Here is a 27,407-nt window from a genome sequence, read left to right as displayed (position 1 = left end):
TTGAGTCTGACAGTCTTGGCTGGACCTCCATTATTGGGTGGATAATTGTAGGACTCTCCTAGACAGGTCAGGGTACACTACACAAAGGAAGCAGCTACTCACTTAGGTAAGTACTTGCGGGGTGCACATGGTGGTTTTTAGCCTACATGGTAGTCTGAGATACTCTGATGAACACAAAGCAGTTGACATACAGATAACAAAATCAGACAGCATTCAGAGTGAAGAAACTTTGACAAATTTTATCAGTTAACTGTTGTAGTTTTTGCAACAAAATTCCCAAACTTATTTATTTATGGCTTATTTACCCTGACTAGATTAGATGCTTCAGGTGCTAACTTACACATGACCAGGAACAATATTACACAGAAAACAAAATAATAATAACACTAACATTAATAATGTATTATAATAATACGTTAAGACACAACAATCTCAATGCTAATAATTTGGATTATTAATGAAAAGTACACCCCCCCCCCCCCTCCCCAAGAAACATGGACCTTGCCATTGGTGTGGAGGCTTGCGTGCCTCAGCGATACAGATAGCCGTACTGTAGGAGCAACCAGCAACCACAACGGAGGGGTATCTGTTGAGAGGCCCGACAAACGTGTGGTTCCTGAAGAGGGGCAGCAGCCTTTTCAGTAGTTGCAGGAGCAACAGTCTGGATGATTGAATGATCTGGCCTTGAAACACTAATCAAAATGGCCCTGCTGTCTTGGTACTGCGAACAGTTGAAAGCAAGGGGAAACTACAGCCATAATTTTTCCTGAGGGCATGCAGCTTTACTGTATGGTTAAATGATGGTGTCTTCTTGGGTAAAATAGTCCCCCATTATAATCTCCAGGAGGGGCCTACTCGAGGATGTCATTATCAGGAGAAAGAAAACTGGCATTCTACGGATCGCAGCGTGTAATGTCAGATCCCTTAATCGGGCAGGTATGTAAGAAAATTTAAAAAGAGAAATGGATAGGCTAAAGTTAGATATAGTGAGAATTAGTAAAGTTCGGTGGCAAAAGGAACAAGACTTTTGGTGAGTTGAATACAGGGTTATAAACACAAAATCAAATAGGGGTAATGCAGGAGTAGGTTTAATAATGAATAGGAAAATAGGAATGCAGGTAAGCTACTACAAACAGCATAGTGAACGCTACTACAGTAGTACAAGTTTATATGCCAACTAGCTCTGCACATGATGAAGAAATTGATAAAATGTACGATGAGGTAAAAGAAATTATTCAGGTAGTGAAGGGAGACGAAAATTTAATAGTCATGGGTGAATGGAATTCGGTAGGGAGGAAAGGAAACGTAGTAGGTGAATATGGAGTGGGGCTAAGAAATGAAAGAGGAAGCTGCCTGGTAGAATTTTGCACAGAGCACAACTTAGCTATGATTAACACTTGGTTTAAGAACCATGAAAGATAGTATCTCCAGGGTTCTTCCATGTATACAACTAAAAGGTATCAGATAGATTATATAATGGTAAGACAGAGATTTAGGAACCAGGTTTTAAATTGTAAGACATTTCCAGGGGCAGATGTGGACTCTGACCACAATCTATTGGTTAGGACCTGTAGATTAAAACTGAAGAAACTGCAAAAAGGTGGGAATTTAAGGAGATGGGACCTGGATAAACTGAAAGAACCAGAGGTGGTACAGAGTTTCAGGGAGAGCATAAGGGAACCAATGGGGGAAGGAAATACAGTAGAAGAAGAATGGGTAGCATTGAGGGATGAAACAGTAATGGCAGCAGAAGATCAAATATGTAAAAAGAAGAGGTCTAGTAGAAACCGTTGGGTAACAGAAGAAATATTGAATTTAATTGATGAAAGGAAAAAACATAAAAATGCATGCAAAAAGGAATACAAACATCTCAAAAATGTGATTGACAGGAAGTGCAAGATGGCTAGAGGACAAATGTAAGGCTTTAGGGGCTGATCTCACTAGGGGTAAGATAGATACTGCCTACAGGAAAATTTGAGAGACCTTTGAAGAAAAGAGAACCACTTGTATGAACATCAAGAGCTCAGATGGAAACCCAGTTCTAAGCAAAGAAGGGAAAGCAGAAAGGTGGAAGGAGTATATAGAGGGTCTATACAAGGCCAATATTATGGAAATGGAAGAGAACGTAGATGAAAATGAAGTGGGAGATATGATACTGTGTGAAGAGTTTGACAGAGCACTGAAAGACCTGAGTCGAACCAGGGCCCCAGGAGTAGACAACATTACATTAGAACTATTGACGGCCTTGGGAGAGCCAGTCCTGACAAAACTCTACCATCTGGTGAGCAAGGTGTATGAGACAGGCGGAATACCCACAGACCTCAAGAAGAGTATAATAATTCCAATCCCAAAGAGAGCAAGCGTTGACAGATGAGAAAATTACCAAACTATCAGTTTAATAAGTCACTGCTGCAAAATACTAATGTGAATTCTTTACAGACAAATGGAAAAACTAGTTGAAGCCGACCTTGGGGAAGGTCAGTTTGGATTCCGTAGAAATATTGGAACACGTGAGGCAATACTGACAGTCTGTGGAGATTTCAATTTGAATTTTCAGTTGTCCACTATCTGTAACTCATATGCAAATAATTTATTAAATTCATTTGGTCTTTATATTACAACCACTGAAATAACAAGGCTTCATTATAAAGGTACTGGTACATGTATTGACAATATATTTGTATCAAATGAGTTAGTGCATCTGAAGTCAGACGTAATTAAGACCTGGGTCTCTGGCCACTGACTCAGTGCACATGGCAGGAAAGAGTGTATGTGTGGTCAATTATGATAATCTAAATATGTTTAAGTCTAATATTGATAAAAGTTATTGGTTGCAAGTTTATCGAGAACATGCAATAGGTAGAAAGGTGGAAGAACTCATATCTACTCTTTCTGTATATGCTAAGATGTCGTTTCCCATTAACGTACCAAATAATAAAAAGGCACTAAGAGTAAATAAGGTCAAGGGTGAAAAGGTGTTGGAGATCAAGAGGGAGTGTGATCAATATTATGCCTGTATAGAAGTACAGGTTCTCAAGTATTTAAAGACATGCTCACAGTGAAAAAGGAAAGATTAAGACAGGCCTTAAAGGAAGCTAGGTGTATGAAAAAATGAAGATATAATACTAACATCAGAAAATAATATCATTAACAGTCAATGCAACAGGAAAATGACTTCACAGGCTGAAGGCAGCAATCTGAATGCTGCACAGTTAAATACATCCTTCACTGAGAAGGTGATTGGCACTTACAATATAGTCACTGACCATAAATACTGCCTGAGAAACACCACAAAACCTGGAAGTACATTTAGCTTTAAATTTGTCAAGGTACAGGATGTTACCTATATACTGAGGGAAATGAAGAACAGTTTTACTGATGACGTTTATGGTTTAAGTTCAGCCATGTTAAATGTGATTCAGTTCAGCTGCCAGAATTGATAACACATGTAGTAAATACATGTATTTTGGAGGCTCAGTTCCCCAGGGCAGTAAAGTCACTCGAAAACACAAAAGAGGCAGCCTCCAAAGTTGTGATAATTTTAGGCCTGTTTCAATTGTGCCAGTCTTGTCTAAAGTGATAGAAGCTATATTAAATAGTAAAATACTTTGAAGGAAACTATATCTTCAGTGATAGACAATTTGGCTTCAGATCAGGGTTAGGAACTGTTAAATCTGCCTTATCACTTTTAACACAGTGTGTGAAGCCACTAGAAAGCAAGCTCATGGTTCATAATAAACTCTGTGATTTATGAAAAGCTTTTGACACTGTGTCTCATGAAATCTTATTGAACAAAATGCAATTCTATGGCTTTACACGAAGTGCTCGGGAATTGATAAAATCCTATCTAAGTAATAGAGTGCAGAAGGTGGTTTTTAATGGTACAGAATCAGATTACTTACTTGTGGGCATGTTCTGTACTTGGCCCAATTCTATTTATTATTTATATATATGACTTATCATGTAACATAGTTGGGCCATCAGCTAGGAGTTACTTATTTGCAGATGATCTTGCAGTCTGTATAACTGCAGAAACAGCACAGAAGGTCAAATATTAAGCAGACCAGTGCACTGTCAAAGTTGAAAACTGGTGTAAAGCTAATTCCCTTTGTGTCAAAAAAAAAAAAAAAAAAAAAAAAATCAAGACCTGTATGTATCGTGGAATAATAACACTGAACTTGAGCAGAGCTCAAATGCTGTTGATTTCCTAGGAATCTCAATTGATTCAAAAAGGTGGGAAGCAGCATTAGCAAAGGAATATTTTCTCCAAGGAAGCTGTGTCTTTGTCTAAATGTGCCAGTACTTAAAGCAAAAGAAACCACAGTCACATTTACTGTGGGGACATCAAAGCAAGGCAGCTGATGTCTTCAAACTACAAAATAAGGCAATAAGACTGATATGTAGCTTGGCACCCAGAGCTCACTGTAGACCAAGCTTTAAAAAATTACAGATTATGACCCTGCTGTCAATATTTATACCATAGTGTGTAATGCATACCAAGGAAATCTATCCGAAGTATCAACAGTATGACATGCGGCATAATTATAACACAAGAAACAAGCAAGACCTAGTTTCTTTCTGATGTAACTATAAAAAACACAAAAGTGCTCTTTATACAAGCCCATAAAATTTTTTAATGCCATACCCCAACATATCACAGATCTTCCAATAAAAAAAAAAGTAAAAGAATTTCTTCTTGAACTCAACATTTATGAAACGGATGAATTTTGAAGGGAGGCAAAGAATATGGTATGACCACACTTTGTGATCAGTTTTTACATGCTTCTATACATGAGTAAGTCTGTAATTGGCTAAAATTGCTATGCAATATCAATTTGTACCAGAAGTTTCTCTGTTTTGTAATGCCTCTGAGGTCTCTACAACAATAAAAATCAATCAATTGTAGACTTCTTTGAGAGTTTCATTTGCTTTCTCTTAGAGGAGTTCTCTTGTTTTCTCACTGACTATAATATTGCTGTCATCAGTGAAAAGAATTTTTTCACCATGAGTAACACTACTGGGAAAGTCATTTATGTACATCAGGAATACTATTGGTCCTCATTTGATACCTTGCGGAAACCCCATATTAATGTATTTTTCGCCGGCCGTGGTGGCCGAGCAGTTCAGTCCAGAACCGCACGACTGCTACGGTCGCAGGTTGAAATCCTGCCTCGGGCATGGATGTGTGTAATGTGCTTACATTTGTTCGGGTAAGTGTTTTACTAAATGTTAAGCTCTATTTGAAGTATGTGTTATTACTATTCTTTGTACCCTATCTGCTAGGTATGATCAAAACCAGTCCTTAGCTACCACTCTTTCTCCTAATGCTTCTAATTGATTTAATTGAATCTTGTGGTCGACTGCATCAAAGGGCTTAGAAAGATCATAAAGGAACCCTCTGACAGACTCTTCTTTATCAAGAGCATCAAGTACAACTTTTGTGCATTCTACGACAGCTGACTCCGTATTTTTGCCACATCACAAACAAAACTGTGATTCACTTAAAAGATTGTATTTATTCAGGTAATTCATTAATCTGTTTTTCATAATTGCTTCTATTATTTTTGAGAATGGTGACAGCTTGTAATTTTCTGCATTACCTTTCTTAAACAAAGGCACAACTCTTGCCTGTTTTAACTGCTGTGGAAATGTCCCTGGTGTAAAGGATTCATTTATTATGTGTGTTAAGGGACCTTGTATAACTTCTATGCATTGTTTTAGTACACGCATTGGTACTTCATTTAAGCCTACTGACTTTAGTTTTCGAACAAAGTTTTACTGGCTTCATTATCTGTGATTTGAAGTAACATCATTGTATTTAGTGCAACATTTTTTACAGGGGTTATATTTGTTTTGGGGAATTCCTGCCGTAACTTCCCTAAAATACTTGAAAAATGCTCATTTACATACTTTGATAAGTGTTGTGGCTTATTTATTACCTTATCCTCCTCCCTTAGGAATATGTTATTCTGTCTGTCTTTCTTTGCCTCTCCCTGTTCCCGTTCCCGTTCCCGTTTTTATAACATCCCAGACTGCTTTGCTTTTATTCCCTGCATTATATATTACTGTGTCATTAAACGATTTTGTTGCAGCTATCAGCACCTTCCTATGGATCATTGTGACTCTTTTCCATGGAAGTGAGGTATTTAATTGTTTGGGAGGACTTCTTAGTACCTGCTGTTATCCATCTACTTTTGTGTGACGTTGATACAGACATGCATACTTTTGGAAATGCCTTTTCAAAGTTCAATTTAAATAATGTGGATTCTTATTCACATTGGTTTCCCTTTACACTTCATCCCAGCGTTTTTTTTTTTTTTTTTGCTAGTTCCTTTGAAAAATCTTTTATTTTCATTTCCAATGGATGTCATTTGTAGGCTTGTAGTTTATGGGATGATTTCATGTCTCATATTACTGTTGTTGTTTGACAGAGATGGTCTGATAATCCGAGATCTTTTACAGCTACATCACATTTTTCCCTGCCCATATTTGTGGCAACATGGTCAATTACTGATGAAGTCATTGTAGCAACCCTTGTTGCACTATTGACCAATAGGGAGAGGCCAAAACTTTGAAGTATATTTATGAAGGTGCTGCTGGATTCATTTATGATATTCATGTTGATCTTAATGTCCCCACACAGAATTGTGCTGAGCTTTGTACTTGAGACTTTATATAGAAATTCTGTTAATTTATTGAAAAACTGTGTCCACACTATCTCTGGGAGATCCATACAAACACAAAATTATTAATATCTTGGTGATATCAAGCCCTGTTAATTCAAACTGCTGGAGACACTCTTTAGGCAGGGGAACCTGTTGTCTGGATTTATCCTAAAAAAGACCTACTTCTCATACTGATGACAACAGGTATTTGACCATGTGTGGCCCAAGATCCACACCCTATACTTTCACGAATCAGCTGTACCAATCTTCCTTTGCCAGTCCTGTTTAGGTATAGGCCACACCCAGTGAAACCCCATCTGTCGATAGTCCCGACGGGCACCAGAGAAACGTGAGCAATCCCTAACCCCAAATTGATTCGCCTCACATCTCCATCAAGGTTTGGCCAATCGTGACACCGGAACAGCTCAACAAAGTGTACTGCCACAAGTCAGGGAAGCTATCTTGCCCAGGTCACCACCTATGTCATGTGCCCTATCCCTGTGCAAACTGTTTCCTGCCCCACCCACTATCACTACATGGTCTTCTTTTGTAAAGACCTTAAGTCCTCTATCACATGACTTTGCCCTGCATTTGGCTGGAACATACTGGTGGCCTGGTATGTTGCCCCTAAACATTCCTGTAACTCGGGGCCTACAACTCACCCATGCCTAATACCTAGCAGCAGCACTTTCTTCTTCCTAACATTTTGTATATTTCTAAGCTTCTTGGCCTCAGTTGAAGTGTGCTGCACATTTCTTGCTCCGTGTTCTACCAGAGGCTCTGGCAGTGGTAGACACACAGTTTTATCATCAACCCCAAAAACATCAGATCATGTTCTCTTTCTTCCTACCCTCCTACAAGCTGCCAGTTCACAACCTCCCTATCTCTCTTGATCCTTATCAGTTCCTTCCTTGCTTCCTTCAACTGTGCCCCAAGGGCACAGATTTTCCTTTCCTGTACCCCAACCAAAATGTTCCTACTGCATACTCTGCAGTTCCAGGAGAGAGCTTCTTCTGTTCTCCCAAGATTCTCCCTCCCCCAGTGAAAATATTTCCTACAAGGTTAGCAACAAATCCCTCTACTCACAATGCTATAACAGCTTCCACATTTCCCACTCATGATCAGTTTCAAAAGAATAATTAAGTTTTAAATTTGTCCAGGACACGAGATTGGCTATATGTATGCAAAAATTACATGGAGGTCTTACATGCCATTGTTGTTGTTTTTGTACTGATTTAGAGATACAATGACAGGAGAGTGAATTAGTAATTACTTTGCTTTTAGAGAATTTACTTTAGTGTTTGGTCAGGTTTTAAATTTATGCCTAGATCGCCTCTAACTAGTGAACAATATGAAATGTGTTAGTTAAATACAATTTAAAAAACTTTTAATTATACTTTTATTGTAACAATAGGCACTGATGAAACTAGTAGCTGCCTTTCTTAAACGAATTTTCCGCTATCAAGAAAATTTTAATACAATTTTTTGTGTTTTGGAATGCAAAATTTCTCATTATGTCACAATTATCGTGACTTCAGATTACACAAAGTTTTTTTTTTTTCAAGAATAATCTCTATGGGGACGCAAATATTCAGTTTTGTGACAAGAATGGACACTACAGCAAATATACAAAACAAAGGAAATTTAAATTTGACACTATTTCCTCTCAAATAAGTTCTTTTAGTGGACGAAGAAAACACCTGTGATCTCACTCGCTGGACATCTTGTCTTCCTGTCTGTTTTAATGTTTGTTTACTTACAAGGCCTGAAGGGTAAGCTTTTGGCTTAAAAAAGGTAGCTGGAGATTCCACACAGCACACCAGGTATGAGATTAATTATGTAATATGCACTATACTGAAATGCCTTGTGAGACGTCTATAAATTCAAATATGCTCAATGTTACTTTCCTGTTTCAATACACAATGCCTGCATTCTGATTTAGTGTTTACTTATTTGCTTACAGGACCTGTCATTGGGTGTGAGGGATAAGCTTTTGGCATACCATGGCAGCAAGAGCATCCAAACAGCACACCATATATGCAACTGATTGTGTGTAAGCACAATACTGAAATGCCTTGTGAGTCATCCCTATATTCATATGCCCAATGTTGCTTTCCTCTTCCGATACACAATGCCTTACAGGACTGTCAGTAAACGAGTGTGTTGGAGGCCAGCTCTGTCCATCGCTGTGGCTGTCGGTTAGAGAGACCAACAGCTATGCAGGGGCCCCAGGTGCAATTCCTGGCCAATTTGAGAATTTATCCTCTCAGAGGTTGGGTGTTGTGTTGTGCTTATCACCATTTTACCATTTCTTTAGATGCAAAAATAAGCAGTATCAACTGATCTAGACTTGCAGTAGGCAGCCGATTTCTCCTGCATACGATCTCCCGGCCAGAAATGCCATACTGTGATTTCATTTCACGCTAGGTATGAAACTGATTCTCTGATATGCACATTATTGAATTGTGAGTCATCTCTTAATTTGTATATGCTCAGTCGGTTTAATATTAATTTGCAGGGCTCTAGGGTAAGCAGTGTGTAGTTGTGTGCACTATGGTGCGTTGTCGTGACACCTAGCATGGCAATACAGAATGCGACTGTAACAGTGCCAACAGCACTGGGTAGTGTTGTCTACTTCACTGCATGAGAAATAGAGCTGTCACGATGGCCAGTCTGACCTCAGTACTACATGTTTGCATGTTGGCCAGTGGATACTTGGAGCAAATCCAGTAATACTCAGATATGAAGATTTGTTTATCTTTAACATCACAGAATCACGTTTCTATATCTGCTCCATCCCCATTCTCCAGTGGAAGGGGGTCACAATTATTTTGTGAGTTTGTGCACATGAGGCTGCTAGTAATTGGATCCTTTCTACTTTTCAAAACTGCATTACCTTTCCCGTGCTCATCCATCCCTGTCCTCAATCCTTCCCCTTGCTTACATTGGCCTGGCTATCTTTTTTTTGTTGCTATCCCTTACAGTATTATTCCTCTTGCTTTGCAATTCCCTTTTTGGAATTTTTGGTCCCTCTTTGGGGATTGAACTACTCTAAATTTTGTCTCCATGGTGTGAGCCAGCTGTGGAACAACACCATACATGAAGTCTTTGGCATGTGGGCTTACCACCTCTTCCATTTTTTACCTGAAGCCATTGTCCTTTTTGTGTTGTACAGCTAGCACAGTAGTCATTTCGTGTGCTTGGGGTGTTATGTACTCTTTTGATGGAGTCCTCTGAAAACAGGGATGACAGTTCTGATACACGAGCTGCTACCTCCCTGTGTATGCCTATGAGTAGTGGTTTGTCATTCTGGAGCATTGGAACTCCCAGCAACAGCCCCTATGGCATTGGCCCTTGGTGTGGCTGAGTAGTGCACAAGGGGAGAGCCCCTGATTGGTTTTGGTGTTATTAGGGTCTACACTTTGTGTATCAAACATATCAGACTTAAAAAACCGGCCTTCTTTGGCTGACCTTTAGTCAGGAATGACTTTTCATGGTACCCCTTTTCAACTTACAACTATCCCCTCATGGGAGGAGGGTCAGACTTGCTTGCTTGGGGTCAAATCTTTTCCCCATTACCTGGTCTGCATCAAGACTGACAAGCACACCTTCCCACCATGAACCCATTATTTTGGTAGAAACTATCAAAGACAAGTTTGGCAAACCATTACTCCTCACTAGCCTTTGAATATGATTCAGGGTGTCTTTTTCATAGAGACCTCATCTTCCAAACCGGTGAAGTGTGGGCCAGTCTGGAGTGGCAAGGCATTCATTTTGTTCATCATATTCAGAAAGGCACTAAGGACAACCACACTGACAATGACCACTTTATTCTGGTCTTTGAAGGGGGTACCCCCCAGACAAGGTCAAGGTTATGGCTTATCACTGTGATGTATGTCCTGCCACTGCTAAAATGTTTTTGGTGTTTATGATTTGTACACATGTATTAATCCTGTATGCAATGAATGAGGATGCCCAGGTGTGCCTTTGTTCTACTGCCCACATGTATTCATTGTCACAACTGTCGCTGGATTGTAAGAAGGAAAGAATATATTGGGGTATATGATCAGATTCGCCTTGTGTCTACGAAAATCTACTATTGACTGTGTTACGTCCTTTCCCCTTATCCCAGTGATGCCTCACTCTTCTCTCCCTCTCCCCTGAACTTACATCTTCCTCCCCTCCAACTGTTGCTCCTTTCATCCACCAGAGAAGTGCCTCTTCTCTGGTGTCTGCTGCCATTAGGGCCTCCTCTCAGTCCAAGATTCTGCTGGTACATATTGGCCGTGGAACCGTCAGCTCTAGCATCCCCAAGGTTGCCTGATCTCTCTTTATAGAACTAGCAGAAGCCTCTCTCCCCCCTTACCTCTCTGGCATCTAGCTTGTGTCCTCCTCTACTTATGAAGGAGAAGAAGGAACATAAGTCCTGGGATGAGGACACTCCATTGCTGAGGAGGATGAAATTCCATAGGGTTCAGTGTTAAGTATCCTTTTCCTCATCACTATTAAAGGACTTGTGACCTCCGTCAAACTGTTGGTCACCCCTGCTCTGTATGTGGATGACTTCTGTGTCTGAGTTATTTAACACTTGGTGGCCTTTGTGAAGTGACAGTTCCAGGGTGCCATGTGGTATGCTTCTGCATGGACCTTCTCACACAGTTTTCAGTTTTCTCCTCTTAAATTGTGGGTGGTGCATTTCTGTCACCATATTGTGTTCGATACCTACTGGAGCTCTATCTCAAGACCCAATTTCTGATTGTGGTCCACCACTTCCATTTCTTGGGTCTTCTTTTTGACAAGACATTTACTTGTGTGTGTGTGGGGGGGGGGGGGGGGGGGGCATGGTTGCCAAATTTAGGGCTCAGTTGCTCCTTCCATACAGATCCTCTTGGATCAGGTCCACCATTGTGGTATCAGTCTGATCATCAGTACCTTTTGCACTAGCCGTATTGTTTCCTGGTTGAAGCTGGGATTGTCCCCCACTCACTGCCCTTCTGGTTCAACAGTCTAAGCTTCTTGTTTCCTATACCATCACCATCTTCTCTTTCCCCACACATCCCTTCTATTTTATACTTTAGCAGCAGGAAATTGCTCACTCTTCAGGTGAGTTTAACAGTTGGGCTCCAGCTTGCTGCTCTTTGCCATTATTTTTATCTTCCCTCTTTGTCCTGTTCCCCATTCTCTCCAAAAACCTCCTCCTCCTTGGTTAGTTCCTTGATCCCAGATTCAGAGGGGTCTGTGTTTCATTGTTTGTTCTGCCAGCTTTTATGGGAGTTTCAGGCTGCTGTGGTGTTTTAGTGGAATGGCTCTAGGCTCTAAATCTGCTAATTAGAAGGAATGTGCCTTCTGCTGGCAAGTAACACCATCTCTTACCTGCCCCATGTAGCATGTGTACTGCATAGCTAATGGCCATTTACCAGGTTCTTTAGTATGTTTAACAGTCCTCTCCCACCCACGTTATGTGCAGACTCGATAACTGCCCTTGAGGCTATCAGGCAGTGGTTTTCCCTCCCTCTTCTTGGTCTATGACATCTAAGACCACCTTACCAATCTTGACCATGCTGGTTGTTCAGTTGACTTTCTTTGGGTTCCCACTCATGTGGGTATCCCAGGTAATGAACTGCTGATCCTGTGGCTGGAGGGTGTGCCCCTTTTGTGTGACCTCTCTGGTGCTGGGTTTGCAGCCTCATGTCCAATTCCTTTTTGCTCAGCCTTGAGCTGACTCTTGGAGGCCAACCCTCTGCCTAATAAACTTATTGCGATAAGGGGACTCTTGCCGCATGGCCCACTGGGGATCTACCATCCTCTGCGAACTACGTATTGGTCATACAAGGTTGAATCTAAGCCTCTTACTCCATAATGATCCGTACCTCCACATTTTATGAGACTCCCCTACCATTTGGCCTTTTGCACTAAACACACTCTTCCATTCTCCATTATCACAGATGGTAGCATACAACCTTACATAGTTACATCTGTCCTTGGTTTTCATCATAAAAGTGGTTAGTTCCCTAGATTTAAGTACCTGAATTGTCTTCCACAATTGGAGGCCGTCAGTTTGGAAGGCCTTCATCATTGCTTTCATGCTGGTCAGGTTTTCCTCTCCATTTTGTGCTGTTTCATCACCACCCCCTCTTCTTGTGTCATCCCCCCCCCCTCGGTGTTTTCCCCATTGTGTCGCAGTGATGGTATGAAGTGCGAACTGGGGTGGGTTAGCAGTGATTCCAGCACCATGTCACACATACCACCATTGGGGTGTCTTATGATCTCCCCCTTCCTCCCTCCAGTTCTTTACTCTTCCTGCCACCCCAGTGTTCCATCTTCATTTGCCTGTTTTGCTTCGCCATCAACTAGATTGTGCTGTTGGTTTGCTGCTCCCACAGTCTCTGCCACTTTGGAACTTGGGACTAATGATGTCACTGTTTCGTTCCTCTCCTCATTCAGACAATCAATCAACATCTGCAGCCAGCAGGCAAGCAGTGAGACTTGGTATCTGCTCTGTTAGCATCTGTGTCAGAGTGTTACTAGCATTAATGACAAGTTTGAAATTATTACTTGTTTCCAAATATAAACAGCCACTTTTGTGCCTGGTAAATTAGAACTACAAAATTATATGCCTAAATTTAGGAAATAATGACCAGCTAAAAACAGAACGTTCTGGAATATGAGTTATCTGTAACCAAATAACTTTTCAAAAAAGGGGGATTTTTTTAGAAAGTAAAATTATACTACAAATTGGAACCTAAAAGGCTTTCAGTTGAGTTATATTGCTAATTCAGAATTACTCATTCCTAATTCCAACTGCATGTGTTTATACTGATACTGAAATTATTAGGTATTCACCAAATTTATTTTTTGGTAAATGAGTTACATTATCAGGAAAATTGATTGTGAACAATCAGATGTTAGTGTATTCCTTGCTAGAATATGAAAATATGTAATCTGTTTAACAGTTGTACTAGTGTTACCCATCTAGCTAGATCAAAAATAAATATATATTACAAGTTGACAATTGCAACTCACTCTGTTGTCACGTTGGGACAGTTGTCAAATGTGTGGCCATCACCAGCAGTGCGCTGAGTCTCAGTCACAGTCATCACTGCGCAGCATGGCTTGGGAGGGGACTGACCCAGTGATGCCAGCATTCTAGGCTGCTGGCACAAGCCGCAGCAGTTTCTGGTGGTCCCACGTGTCAGCAGAACTGCCGCACTAGAGGCCACTGAAGAAGGAAGGAATATCGACATCTGACATTCTGTCAATAGTGAGGCCGTCAGAGACAGAGCATAAGCTCTGACTGTTTCAAGGATGGGGGAGAAAATCGGCCTTGGCCTTTCAAAGGAACCATCCCAGAATTTGCCTTGATTGATCTAGGGAAATAATGGGAAACCTAAAACTGGATGGCAGGACACGGAATAAAGCCATCATGTTCCTGAATGTGAGATCAACACAATAGCTAATGTGGTGTAAACCTTCATCCAGAAGTGTTCTCAGTTTCTTCTGTATCAGGAACTGTCATGAGTACGCAGCTTGAGGAATTTGTGTTCTTTGCTCAAAACAGTCTTCTCTGTAGTGCAAGTTTTCTCTTGTGACTCCTTTGTGGGCTAATGAAAGAGATGCCACTACTGGCATGAACAGCACCTACACTAGCCTTCAGTGAAGTTACCATTTTGTTGGCCAGCTAAACTTCAGTAACTGAAATACCAGAAACAATTTCTGCCAGTACCTCTGTGTCACAGGAACTGACTGGCTTCAGAATTTTCCTCTCCAACATTCATAAGTAGTACATCTGGTAATTCAGAAATTTCAAACGGTTTTTCTTCTGTACTCTCTACTTCATAAACAATATGTATATGCTTGCACGTATTTAACTTAATGCTATAATCAATACATGCATAGTAATATCTATGAATTCTTACTATACAGTCAGTGCACACTAATTTGGAGTTACAGTGGATAATATTTTCTTCCACAAGGCAAACTTCAAGTGATTTTGTGGCTGGTACTTTCCAACCCCTGCCTACCTTTCTAGTTGAGTCCTTATTCATCAAAGTACTGGATTTGTGCTTATGGTGGATGTTTTCATTTTACTTGTTAGTTTTTCTTTCACAATGACAATGAGCCTGTCAAACAGATTTGCTGTTACAAGCAACGTGAATGCAAGTATACCTTTATCCAAATGTTTCACCTGCTTTGCATTACCATGTAGAGGAAGTGGTGGTAATATGCCCCCCCCCCCCTTAATATCTTAATAACATTTAGCTGAACTCTAGTGGTGACAGCTGGAACTAGTGTACTAGTATCCTCCCTGGCCTGGAGGAGCACTGGAAGCAGGTCAGTACAGTGGTTGAGTGACAGTGAGGTTATATTTTTCAAGCTCCTGTTCAAAACTTTGCGAGGTATGTGAATTTCACTTTATTAACATACCATTATTGGTTAATACTTAGATGCAAGCACCATGCATACAACCTACTAAGTATTGGCAACAGTTTCAAATAGATTAAAGGTATGGTATTATTGCATTTTTAAGCTGTCTACTCTAGTTTACAAGGTGTAAGTGACTGTAATGTGGAGCCCAGGGTCCATATTATAAGCAGACCGTAAAATGTTTTTATTTCTGTTTTCAGATGCCTAGGACTAATTTGGCACCTAAATGAACCCTTAAAAGGCAGGTGTGGGATAAAAGCAAAATGCGAGAGGCAGTGTCTGCTGTTATAGTAAAAATCATGGGAGTTAAAAAAGCAAGCATCGAAACATTGTGCTGTCCCAAAAACAACTCTGCGCCAGTATGTGTATGAGGCTAATACCTGACAGATGTTGAAACTAAAAAGTTTGGAAGAAAACCAGCTGCCCTAGAAAGAGAACTAGTGGTTTACTTACAGTATATGGAGGCCAAATTCTATGCTTTTACTAGTATGGATGTTAGAAAAATGGCCTACCAACTTGCAGTTGGGAATGGAATTGCAGCAAACTTCAGAAATGAAAATGCTGGAAGTGCTTGTCTTGACCATTTTCTTCGACGTCATCAAGATAAGCTTTCAATTAGAAAGCCAACTGGAACATCATATGCTCTAGCAAAACTATTTTCGCATGATAGAGTTAACTCATTCTACGACTTGCTATAAGCTGAATTCTGGAAACATAAGTATCCAGAAGATCGTGTATGGAACGTTGAGAAAACAGGCCTTAGTGTAGTTCAGACTGATACTGCAAGCAGAGGTAAATGCCAAATTTGTTCTCTGACTGCTGCTCAGTGTGGGTCTCTAGTAATTGTCATCTGTTTGCTGAGTGCAGGAGGTGTTTGTATTCCCAAGAACGGATGAGGGGGAAGACCATTGTTTCAACTGATTTGCTGTACAAAAAAGTGTTAGAAGTCATTATTAAAGAAAAGAGAGGAAAAGAACTTTTCCAAAGACCCCCTAGTGAGATAAGCTTCTACATCCTTACATTTGTCCTCTAGCCATGTCTGCTTAGCCATTTTGCCCTTTCTGTCGATCTCATTTTTGAGACGTCTGTGTTCCTTGTTGGCTGCTTCATTTACTGCATTTTTATATTTTCTCCTTTCATCAATTAAATTCAATATCTCTTCTGTTATCCAAGGATTTCTAATAGCCCTCGTCTTTCTACCTATTTGATCCTCTGCTGCCTTCACTACTTCATCCTTCAAAGCTACCTTTTCTCCTTCTACTGTATTTCCTTCCCTTGCCAAAGAAACACACTATATCATAGGATCCAACAGGTTTGCTTTCATGGAGCATCCACTGCCAAATATTCTCGCTGTAGTGAGTCTTAAGTGCACCCATAAATGTACGATCTAGCAGTTGCAGGACTAAAACAATTAGCCTCAATAACTTCGTCATTCTTGGGCGGCAGTTCATAGTTACAATTCGCTGAAACCTGCCAGCTTCATCACCCAACCTGTTGGCGTCGTCTTTTTTTACCTGGTGTGCTAGGTGAAGGCAACTCCAATCGTTCAGCTCCACATACAATAACCTCTTTATCTGACGGCCTCTCAAGTCCGATGTCAGTTTTGTCTTCCGGGAGGAAATCTGCATCAGTGAATACGGACTGGTCCATGGGCCATACTCCAGTAGCTTTGAAACGTTTAATAGCAGATTTCATTGTTGCACTTTTGATGAAAAAAGCGTTGAAATTTGAAAGACCACCGAGGCCTGCACATCCCTCGGTCCATACGCGGAGTCAGTGGGGGGGAGAGGCGACAGGTATATATACCACACCGCCCGCTGGCATAGGACGTCAGTCAACAGGAGTAACCTGATGATGATGGCATGCTACGCCGTGACTGGAACACGATAGTGGGAAAAGGAAGAGAAGGAAATGTAGTAGGTGAATACGAATTGGGGTTAAGAAATGAAAGAGGAAGCCCCCTGGTAGAATTTTGCACACAGCACAACTTAATCATAGCTAACACTTGGTTTCAGAATCACGAAAGGAGGTTGTATGCATGGGAGAACCCTGGAGATACTAAAAGGTATCAGATAGATTATATAATGGTAAGGCAGAGATTATGGAACCAGGTTTTAAATTGTAAGACATTTGCAGGGGCAAATGTGGACTCTGACCACAATCTATTGGTTATGTCCTGTAGATTAAAACTGAAGAAACTGCAAACAGGTGGGAATTTAAGGAGCTGGGACCTGGATAAAGAGAAAGAACAAGAGGTTGTACAGAGTTTCAGTGAGAGCATAAAGGAACAATTGACAGTAATGGGGGAAAGAAATACAGTAGAAGAAGAAGGGGTAGCTTTCAGAAATGAAATAGTGAAGGCAGCAGAGGATCAAGTACGTAGGTGAAAAGACGAGGACTAGTAGAAATCCTTGGGTAACAGAAGAGATATTGAATCTAACTGATGAAAGGAGAAAATATGAAAATACAGTAAGTGAAGCAGGCAAAAAGGAATACAAACGTCTCAAAAATGAAATCGACAGGAAGTGCAAAATGGCTAAGCAGGGATGGATAGAGGACAAATGTAAGGATGTAGAGGCTTGTCTCACCAGGGGTAAGATAGATACCGCCTACAGCTGCATGCCCGAGAGACCTTCAAGCACATTCATATTATATTAATATCCAGAAAAACTTGAATTTCTTATCATTACTGAATTTCAACACAGTCTAACATGTGTTGGACTGTGACGATACGGTAACAACTTTGATATAGCTTCCAGTTTGCGGAACTGGCGGCTGTTTAGGGGAGGCCCTTTGGGCCGGACTTGTTCTGGGTGAAATCCTGGCGCTAAGGGCACGTGTCGGTTATGCCATCGGCACTCAGACTGTTCATTCGAACGTAGAGCTTTGAGAATGCCGAGTTTCTATCGTCATAGCATGGAAAACGCACGCTGGGGAGTCTTTCCAAACGTGCAGAGCAATATCTAGCAAGACAGATATTCTGAAAGTGTGTTCGAACATTGACCAAAGAGATGGAAGAACGCCTTGTACGCCACATGCACGCCATCTTTCTTCAGTACAGACTCGCCATACACCATACTGGCTTTCAGTTGATGTTGGTTTCAAGGTATAGTCTGTCTGTAAACTCAAGAGCGAGCAGCGCTTTTGGTGGGGGAAGCGGCCTTTTCCGGGAGAACCCTGCCACTGGCCTACAGGGGCACCCAAAATCAGTTGCCTGTTACCTGTCTAGCGGCGTAGATCGGCGTGCAGTGGTGTACAATACGTCGTTTCTGTTCGTGAGATCTTTGTTGCCAGCATCGGTCAGTTAACGTGGTGTTGGCCCTACTCACTGACATACTTCGGTATCTGGAAGTGCTGGATAACCGCGTTGCATTGCAAGAAAATTGCAGAAGACGAAGAGGAGCTATTTGCGGAGTACATTTCCCCACCATGTTATAGTTCTGGGTGGAGATTTTAATTTGCCAGATACACCAGGTGACCAAGAAGTCAGTATAAATTTGAAAACTGAATAAATCACGGAATAATGTAGATAGGGAGGTACAAATTGACACACATGCTTGGAATGACATGGGATTTTATTAGAACCAAAAAAATACAAAAGTTAAAAAAATGTCCGACAGATGGCGCTTCATCTGATCAGTATAGCATGACAAAGCAAAAATGATGTTCTTTACAGGAAATGCTCAATATGTCCACCATCATTCCTCAACAGTAATTGTAGTCGAGGAATAATGCTGTGAACAGCACTGTAAAGCATGTCCAGAGTATGTGGTGAGGCATTGGCGTTGGATGTTGTCTTTCAGCATCCCTAGAGATGTCGCTCGATCACGATACACTTGCGACTTCAGGTAACCCCAAAGGCAATAATCGCACGGACTGAGGTCTGGGGACCTAGGAGGCCAAGCGTGACGAAAGTGGGGGCTGAGCACACGATCATCACCAAACGACGCGCATAAGAGATCTGTCAGACATTTTGTGAATTGGTTTTTTCTAATAAATCCCCATGTCATTCCAAGCATGTGTCTCAATTTTTACCTCTCTATCTACATTATTCCATGGTTTATCACTTTTTCCAATTTATACTGACTTTTTGATCACCCGTTAGACTGGGAGACTCAAACGTTTATAACAGGTGGCAGGGACAAAGAATCCAGTGAAATTATTTTAAAGTGCTTTGTCTGAAAACTACCCTGAGCAGTTAAACAGAGAACCGACTCGTGGCGATAACATATTGGACCTTCTGGTGACAAACAGACCCGAAACAGTTAACGCAGAACAGGGAATCAGCGATTATAAAGCGGTTACTGCATCACTGATTTCAGCCGTAAGTAGAAATATTAAAAAAGGTAGGAAGATTTTTCTGTTTAGCAAACGTGACAAAAAGCAGATTACAGAGTACCTGACGGCTCAACACAAAAGTTTTGTCTCAAGTACAGATAGTGTTGAGGATCAGTGGACAAAGTTCAAAACCATCGTACAATATGCGTTAGATGAGTATGTGCCAAGCAAGATCGTAAGAAATGGAAAAGAGCTACCGTGGTACGACAACCTAGTTAAAAAACTACTGCGGAAGCAAAGGGAACTTCACAGCAAACATAAACATAGCCAAAGCCTTGCAGACAAACAAAAATTACGCGAAGCGAAATGTAATGTGAGGAGGGCTATGCGAGAGGCATTCAATGAATTCGAAAGTAAAGTTCTATGTACTGATTGGCAGAAAATCCTAAGAAATTTTGGTCTTATGTCAAAGCAGTAGGTGGAGCAAAACAAAATGTTCAGACACTCTGTGACCAAAATGGTACTGAAACAGACTGAAGGCCGAACTACTAAATGGCTGTTTCACAGAGGAAGACTGCACTGTAGTTCCTTCTCTACACTGTCGCACAGATGACAAAATAGTAGATGTCGAAAGAGACGGCAGAGGGATAGAGAAACAATTAAAATCGCTCAAAAGAGGAAAGGCCGCTGGACCTTATGGGATACCAGTTCGATTTTACACAGAGTACGCGAAGGAACTTGCCCCCCTTCTTGCAGCGGTGTAGCGTTCCGACCGATTGGAAAAGGGCACAGGTCATCCACGTTTTCAAGAAGGGACTTCAAACAAATGTGAAGAACTATAGACCTATATCTCTAACGTCGATCAGTTGTAGAATTTTGGAACACGTATTATGTTCGAGTATAATGTCTTTTCTGGAGACTAGAAATCTACTCTGTAGGAATCAGCATGTGTTTCGAAAAAGACGGTCGTGTGAAACCCAGCTCGCGCTATTCGTCCACGAGACTCAGAGGGCCTTAGACACGGGTCCACAGGTAGATGCCGTGTTTCTTGACTTCCACAAGGCGTTTGACACAGTTCCCCACAGTCGTTTAATGAACAAAGAGCATACGGACTATCAGACTATTGGATTGAAGAGTTCCTACATGACAGAACGCAGCATGTCATTCTCAATGGAGAGAAGTCTTCCGAAGTAAGAGTGATTTCAGGTGTGCCGCAGGGGAGTGTCATAGGACCGTTGCTATTCACTATATACATAAATGACCTTGTGGATATCATCGGAAGTTCACTGAGGCTTTTTGCGGATGATGCTGTAGTATATCCAGAGGTTGTAACAATGGAAAATTGTACCGAAATGCAGGAGCATCTGCAACGAATTGACGCATGGTGCAGGGAATAGCAATTGAATCTCAATGTGGACAAGCGTAATGTGCTGCGAATACATAGAAAGATAGATCCCTTATCATTTAGTTACAATATAGCAGGTCAGCAACTGGGAGAACGCATTAGTAGTGATTTAAAATGGAATGATCATATGAAGTTGATCGTCGGAAAAGCAGATGCTAGACTGAGATTCATTGGAAGAATCGTAAGGAAATGCAATCCGAAAACAAAGGAAGTAGGTTACAGTACGCTTGTTCGCCCACTGCTTGAATACTGCTCAGCAGTGTGGGATCCGCACCAGATAGGGTTGATAGAAGAGAGAGAAGATCCACCGGAGAGCCGCGCGCTTCGTTACAGGACGATTTAGTAATCGCGAAAGCGTTACAGAGATGACAGATAAACTCGAAGACTCTGCAGGAGAGACGCTCAGTAGCTCGGTACGGGCTTTTGTTAAAGTTTCGAGAACATACCTTCACCGAAGAGTCAAGCAGTATATTGCTCCCTCCTACGTATGTCTCGCGAAGAGACATGAGGATAAAATCAGAGAGATTAGAGGCCACACAGAGGCATACCGACAATCCTTCTTTCCACGAACAATACGAGACTGGAATAGAAGGGACAACTGATAGAGGTACTCAAGGTACCCTCCGCCACACACCGTCAGGTAGCTTGCGGAGTATGGATGTAGATGTAGATATAACGAGCGTTCGATCGTCTGTAATGTTATGTTACAGCGTGTGTTAAGGAGGTGACACGAAAAGAACTGTTACCCGTTCCAAGCAAAGGGCTCCAATTTATGCAAACGTCTGTCACGCCTAAGGAAGGAACGCAAAAATAAACCGCGTGGTTTACAGGGATCGCCACGAAGGAAAACTAGTAATTTTGGGAGGAAACCCGTCGTCGTAGACAATTTCATAAAATCGATCCTTCCACAAACGATGGAGGACTTTTACTTAAACCAAAAAATAGTGCCGACATTACGGAAACTACATATTGCCGTGAAACAAAAAACTCCAGTTTTACTCGTAACAGGCTCGCCAAAAGGAATATTTAACTTTTCTAAAATTCCATACTCTTTATTCTTAAAACAAAATGTAAGAAAGATTCTATAATCTGTTTTTACACTAAACAAATAATCGTTTATGCTACCAAAACACATGTATCCTTTTTGACAGCTGACAATAGAGCAAATAGCCAATGCGTTTAACATTGTCCACATAGTTTTCACGTACGTTTACGAAGGCAGTGACAAAAAATGTAGTGCAAATCGGACTAGTACAACACAAGAAATTGTAAATTTCTTGTTACTTTTTAAACACTTATCGTGTTGCAAGACCTGTTAAGTTTCAACGCAATCCTTCAAAGAAAACTTCTATCCTTTACTAGAAACACAAAGTGAGAATAATTCTTAAATTCTACAGATTCATTGCGCTTTATAGGGTAGCAGTAGAGGAACGTACATCCACATGAACAGGTATTCGGTTCCATGTTTGTAGTAAAATCCCGACTTACGTTCATATGTTAATATTATTTACTCTATAGCGTTATGTTTCGGAAGAAGCTATCGTCTTTTGTATTCTTTACGGTACTAAAACACTTGTCTAAAAATTAACGCTGCCGAGCCGTCTATGCAGACGGCGTCGCCGCCGATTTAAAGCAGGGCGGTACTGCGTCGTGAGACAGCCTGTGGAGGCGCCCCGTGACGTGGCTGGGTAGCCAGAGAGGGGACAGACTGTAAACGGGCACAGTGAGGATCCATAAGAAACGCATTGTCGTTGATACAATCTGTCATATTTCAGTGTCAGTTAATAACGTATCTACCATTAAAACTTTCAGTAGACGGCCAGATTCAATGTATGGCCATTCGACAGTCACAGTCGATAGAGCGAAATGATGAGGTAGCTGGTAATGTGATTCTTGTTTGCGCCTCAGTGGATCCGAATATTTTTATTACTAGTCTTCGCTTTTTCTGTTAGGATCTGATACTTTCTTTTCAGTGCAATAAAAGTATATTCTCTAATATTCGATGTTATATATGTACGTTCCATCTGAGGATGGAGTTTGTTCGAATGGTTTAATCTACAAGACAGATTGCACTACATGCAGTAAGATATAACAAGAAAGTGTAAAATAAGTTTTTTTTATTTCACATGTTGTGAAGATTCTGCTGCTGAATAGGAACAAATATAAAGTAAGACTTTGAATCGCGCTATTTGTTACGGAACTTTTATAAGCTGATGTCCTTTCTGACTTGACTTGACACTTCTCTTTCTGCCTTATAACATGTCCGTGGACACTACACGCAGAACAACGTGACTCTCACGTGGACAAGACAGGAAAGGTGCGTTTTAATAGCGCTAGCTTAAGAATTTTACACCCATCCATTTTGTAAAGTGGGTGATAGAGAGAAACGTGTGACGAGGGCCTCCCGACCGCTCGCCTGGTGCAGGTCTTTCGACTTGACGCCACTTCGGCGACTTGCGCGTCGTTGGAGATGATATGACGTTTAGGACAACACGACACCCAGTCCCTGAGCAGAGAAAATCTCCAACCCAGCCAGGAATCGAACCCGGGCCCTCAGGATTGACAGTCTGTCACGCTGACCACTCAGCTACCGGGGGCGGACAACCGGGTGATGTGTGACCCAGATGCTGCCGCTGCGATCGCGTGTACCACGTTGACAAGCACATGCTGTATGCACACGTCAGGGCGTTCGGCAGCACTTTCAACTTGGCACGCTCAAGACTGACGTTCACAACACCGTCCGTGTAGTGGCGGCATTACACTTTCCTAAAACAGTGCACGGAGATCGGCGCAAATACTGTTGAGTGGTACTTAAGATAGGGAAATAAATTAGTGAAATCAAAGTGAAGTAGAAATTAAAAAATAAATGAGAAACTTCGTTTAGCTTAGAAGAGTTACACTCTGGCAAACAGCGGGCAGAGCAGAAGAGGCAATGACCGCGAAGTCAGCACATTCAGGAGAAGCTATCGTCCTCCCCCACGTAAGCAGAAGCTGTCGATTCAGCCGTCAGGGCATCGCCCGTCCGGCTCACGTGTTTCTCAATTGTCACAAGTGATCAAAGGCCCTCGCCTACATTCCGAGAGCCAATGACCGACGTTAAGAAGATTCTTCGCGAAGCTTTTCGACGTGACAGAAGAGGCAACGACAGCGATGTTGTTCACCTCCTACCAACCGGTCCCTTCTTCTAGTCAAGTTGTCCCACAAACTTCGTTCTCCCCAATTCTATTCAATACCTCCTCTAGTTATGTGATCTACCCATCTAATCTTCAGCATTCTTCTGTAGCACCACATTTCCAAAGCTTCAATTCTCTTCTTGTCCAAACTCATCCTTGTCCATGATTCACTTCCATACATGGCTACACTTCATACAAATACTTTCAGAAATGAGTTCCTGACACACAAATCTATACTCGATGTTAACAAATTTTACTTCTTCAGAAACACTTTTCTTGTCATTGCCAGTCTACATTTTATATCCTCTCTACTTCTGCCGTCATCAGTTATTTTGCTCCCCAAATAGCAAAACTCTTTTACTACTTTAAGTGTCTCATTTCCTAATCTAACTCCATCAGCATCACCCGACTTAATTCAACTACATTCCATTATCCTCGTTTTGCTTTTATTGATGTTCAACTTACATCATCCTTTCAGGACACTCCATTCTGTTCAGCTGCTCTTCCAGGTTCTTTGCTGTCTCTGACAAAATTCCAACGTCATCGGCGAACCTCAAGGTTTTAATTTCTTCTCCATGGATTTTGATTCCTTCTCCGAATTTTTCTTTTGTTTCCTTTACTGCTTCCTCAATAAACAGATTGAATGACATAGGGGAGAGGCTACAACCCTGTCTCACTCCCTTCCCAACCACTGCTTCCCTTTCATGTCCCTCGACTCTAATAACTGCCATCTGCTTTCTGTACAAATTGTAAATAGCCTTTCGCTCCCTGTATTTTACCCCTGCCACCTTCAGATTTTGAAAGAGTATTCCAGTCAACATTGTCAAAAGCTTTCTCTAAGTCTATAAATGCTAGAAACGAAGGTTTGCTTTCCCTTAATCTATTTTCTAAGATAAGTCGTAGGGACAGTATTGCCTTAACGTGTTCCAGTATTTCTACAGAATCCAAACTGGTCTTCCCAGAGATCGGCTTCTACTAGTTTTTCCATTCGTCTGTAAAGAATTCACCTTAGTATTTTGCACCCATGACTTACTAAACAAATAGTTCGGTAATTTTCACATCTGTCAACACCTTTGTTTGAGATTGGAATTATTATATTTATCATGAAGTCTGACGGTATTTCGCCTTTCTCATACATCTTGCTCACTAGATGGTAGAGTTTTGTCAGGACTGGCTCTCCCAAGGCTGTCAGTAGTTCTAATGGGATGATGCCTACTCCCGGGCCTTGTTTCGACTAAGGTCTTTCAGTGCTCTGTCAAACTCTTCACGCAGTAGGTCATCTCCCATTTCAACTTCATCTACATCATCTTCCATTTCCATTATATTGTCCTCAAGTACATTGCCCTCGTATAGATCCTCTATATACTCCTTCCACCTTTCTGCTTTCCCATCTTTGCTTATAACATCTGAGCTCTTGATATGCATACAAGTGAATCTCTTTTCTCCAAAGGTCTCTTAATTTTCCTGTAGGCAGTGTCTATCTTACCCCTAGTGATATGCGCCTCTACATCCTTACATTTGTCCTCTAGCCATCCCTGCTTAGCCATTTTGCACTTCCTGTCGATCTCATTTTTTAGACGTTTGTATTTCTTTTTGCCGGATTCATTTACTGCATTTTTGTATTTTCTCCCTTCATCAGTTAAATTCAATGTATCTTCTGTTACCCAAGGATTTCTACTAGCCCTCGTCTTTTTACCTACTTGATCCTCTGCTGCCTTCACTATTTCATGCCTCAAAGCTACCCATTCAGGTTGGTAATAACCATAAACAGGAGATTCTACAGAAAATAAAATTGAGAAAGGAAATTATTAATATTAGCGACCGTTTAGGAACTCAAGGCTACGGAAAGGATAAAACCACATATCGAATAATTGGTGGGAGAGTTGGTGTGTTTTAAGATTAAATCCAAACAAGAACTAGAGAAAAATATATCGAAACTACGCCTATATTACGAAAAATTGCTAAATCTCGAGACAAATTGCGTCCTTCTGTATTGGATGAAGTGTTTGTGCCCCTAGTACAGATAAAACAGTATCTGCAGCATCAACAGAAACTTCGGATATGTGTTTCATATTTCATCCAAGCCTGCAGTCTATAAATAAACAAAAAATCATTATATGGAAATTACCTACGAAGAAGTTCTTGGTAAAGAAACACAGGATACAAATACTTATGTAGGCTTAATATGCAACACAACTGTGTTTAAAAATTGCTATAGTTGCCTTGGACTAACGACGAGTGAATATCAATGTAACCTGTACAGCCTGTACGCTTTCCGAAGCTGTTATCCATGAAAGAGCTAGACGACGTTTCGTGAACAAAATACAATTTAAGACGGAAACAATTAATAAAATTATCTGGCAATGGTCACTGATTTAAGTCAATGGGCACTGATGAAAATCTGTGCCAGACCAGGATTAGCACCCGAGTCCCCTGGTTACTAGGGAGAGGCAATGATCACTGTGTCCGAATTACGCAGTGCGCAACCTAATTGCACGAACTGCCCGAGCATGCAGCCCGTCAGATCCAAACTCTCAATTTCTCCACAGATTGCCAATGCAGTGCTCCTTGAACATTAACCTCCTCACCTGAACTATACAGCATATGTCAAAAAAAGACACCGAATATATACAAACTTGGCCTTACGAAGATTGCAGACACAAGTCGCACTTCAAAGAATTAACTAATACGTTGCATTGTTTACTATAGACCACGAATCAAGTAACGTAAAAAAAAGCTCTGCGGCTATTGAGATCATGATTTAGAGTTAAAAAAAAAAAAAAAAAAAAAAAAAAACGAAGCTGCCTATACATTGTAATTGCTGCCGAAAGAGGAGAACCATTATTTTCCTACAAACGGAAATATAGTTAAAATTATGCTTCTAATTCGGCTAGTTTCGGCGGTTACTAAAAATTGTAGTGAAAGTTACATAGTGGACTCTCCCCTCCCCAACCAGAAACGTAGTTTTCGTGGCTGTTGTGAGACTTTTGTACACAGCTAGAGAAAGTGTGTTAAATATAGCGCGGACGGAAACACTAGGCTACGCTACAGGGCAATCTGCTCGCACAACGTTTACTGGGCACTCATAATCGTTGCCATAAACAACTCTCAATCGAATTACCCCCTTCCAACCGAGCTTAGATCTCGGGCTACACTACCCATCGGCCTGTCATCAATCACAACCAAAATTTCATTGAGGTGTGGGGGGGGGGGGGGGGGGATTTCCTGTATCTCTCTCTCTCTCTCTCTCTCTCTCTCTCTCTCTCTCTCTCTCTCTCTCTCTCTCTCTCTCTCTCTCTGTCTAGGCAAAACTGTCAGTTATTGTAGATTGATTGTCAGTCTCAACTATAAGATTTACTAGTGATAAACACTTTTGAGACGGCTCATAATTTTAGAATAGTCCTCTTCGTCTTACTTGGCATAAATTGTTCGCTGGCGTCCCAGCAGCTAGCTCCCTCAGTG

The sequence above is a fragment of the Schistocerca gregaria genome, chromosome 11 (genome assembly GCF_023897955.1).
Source record: "Schistocerca gregaria isolate iqSchGreg1 chromosome 11, iqSchGreg1.2, whole genome shotgun sequence".
Classification (NCBI taxonomy): Eukaryota; Metazoa; Arthropoda; class Insecta; order Orthoptera; family Acrididae; genus Schistocerca; species Schistocerca gregaria.
Note: the sequence above shows the minus strand (reverse complement) of the source record.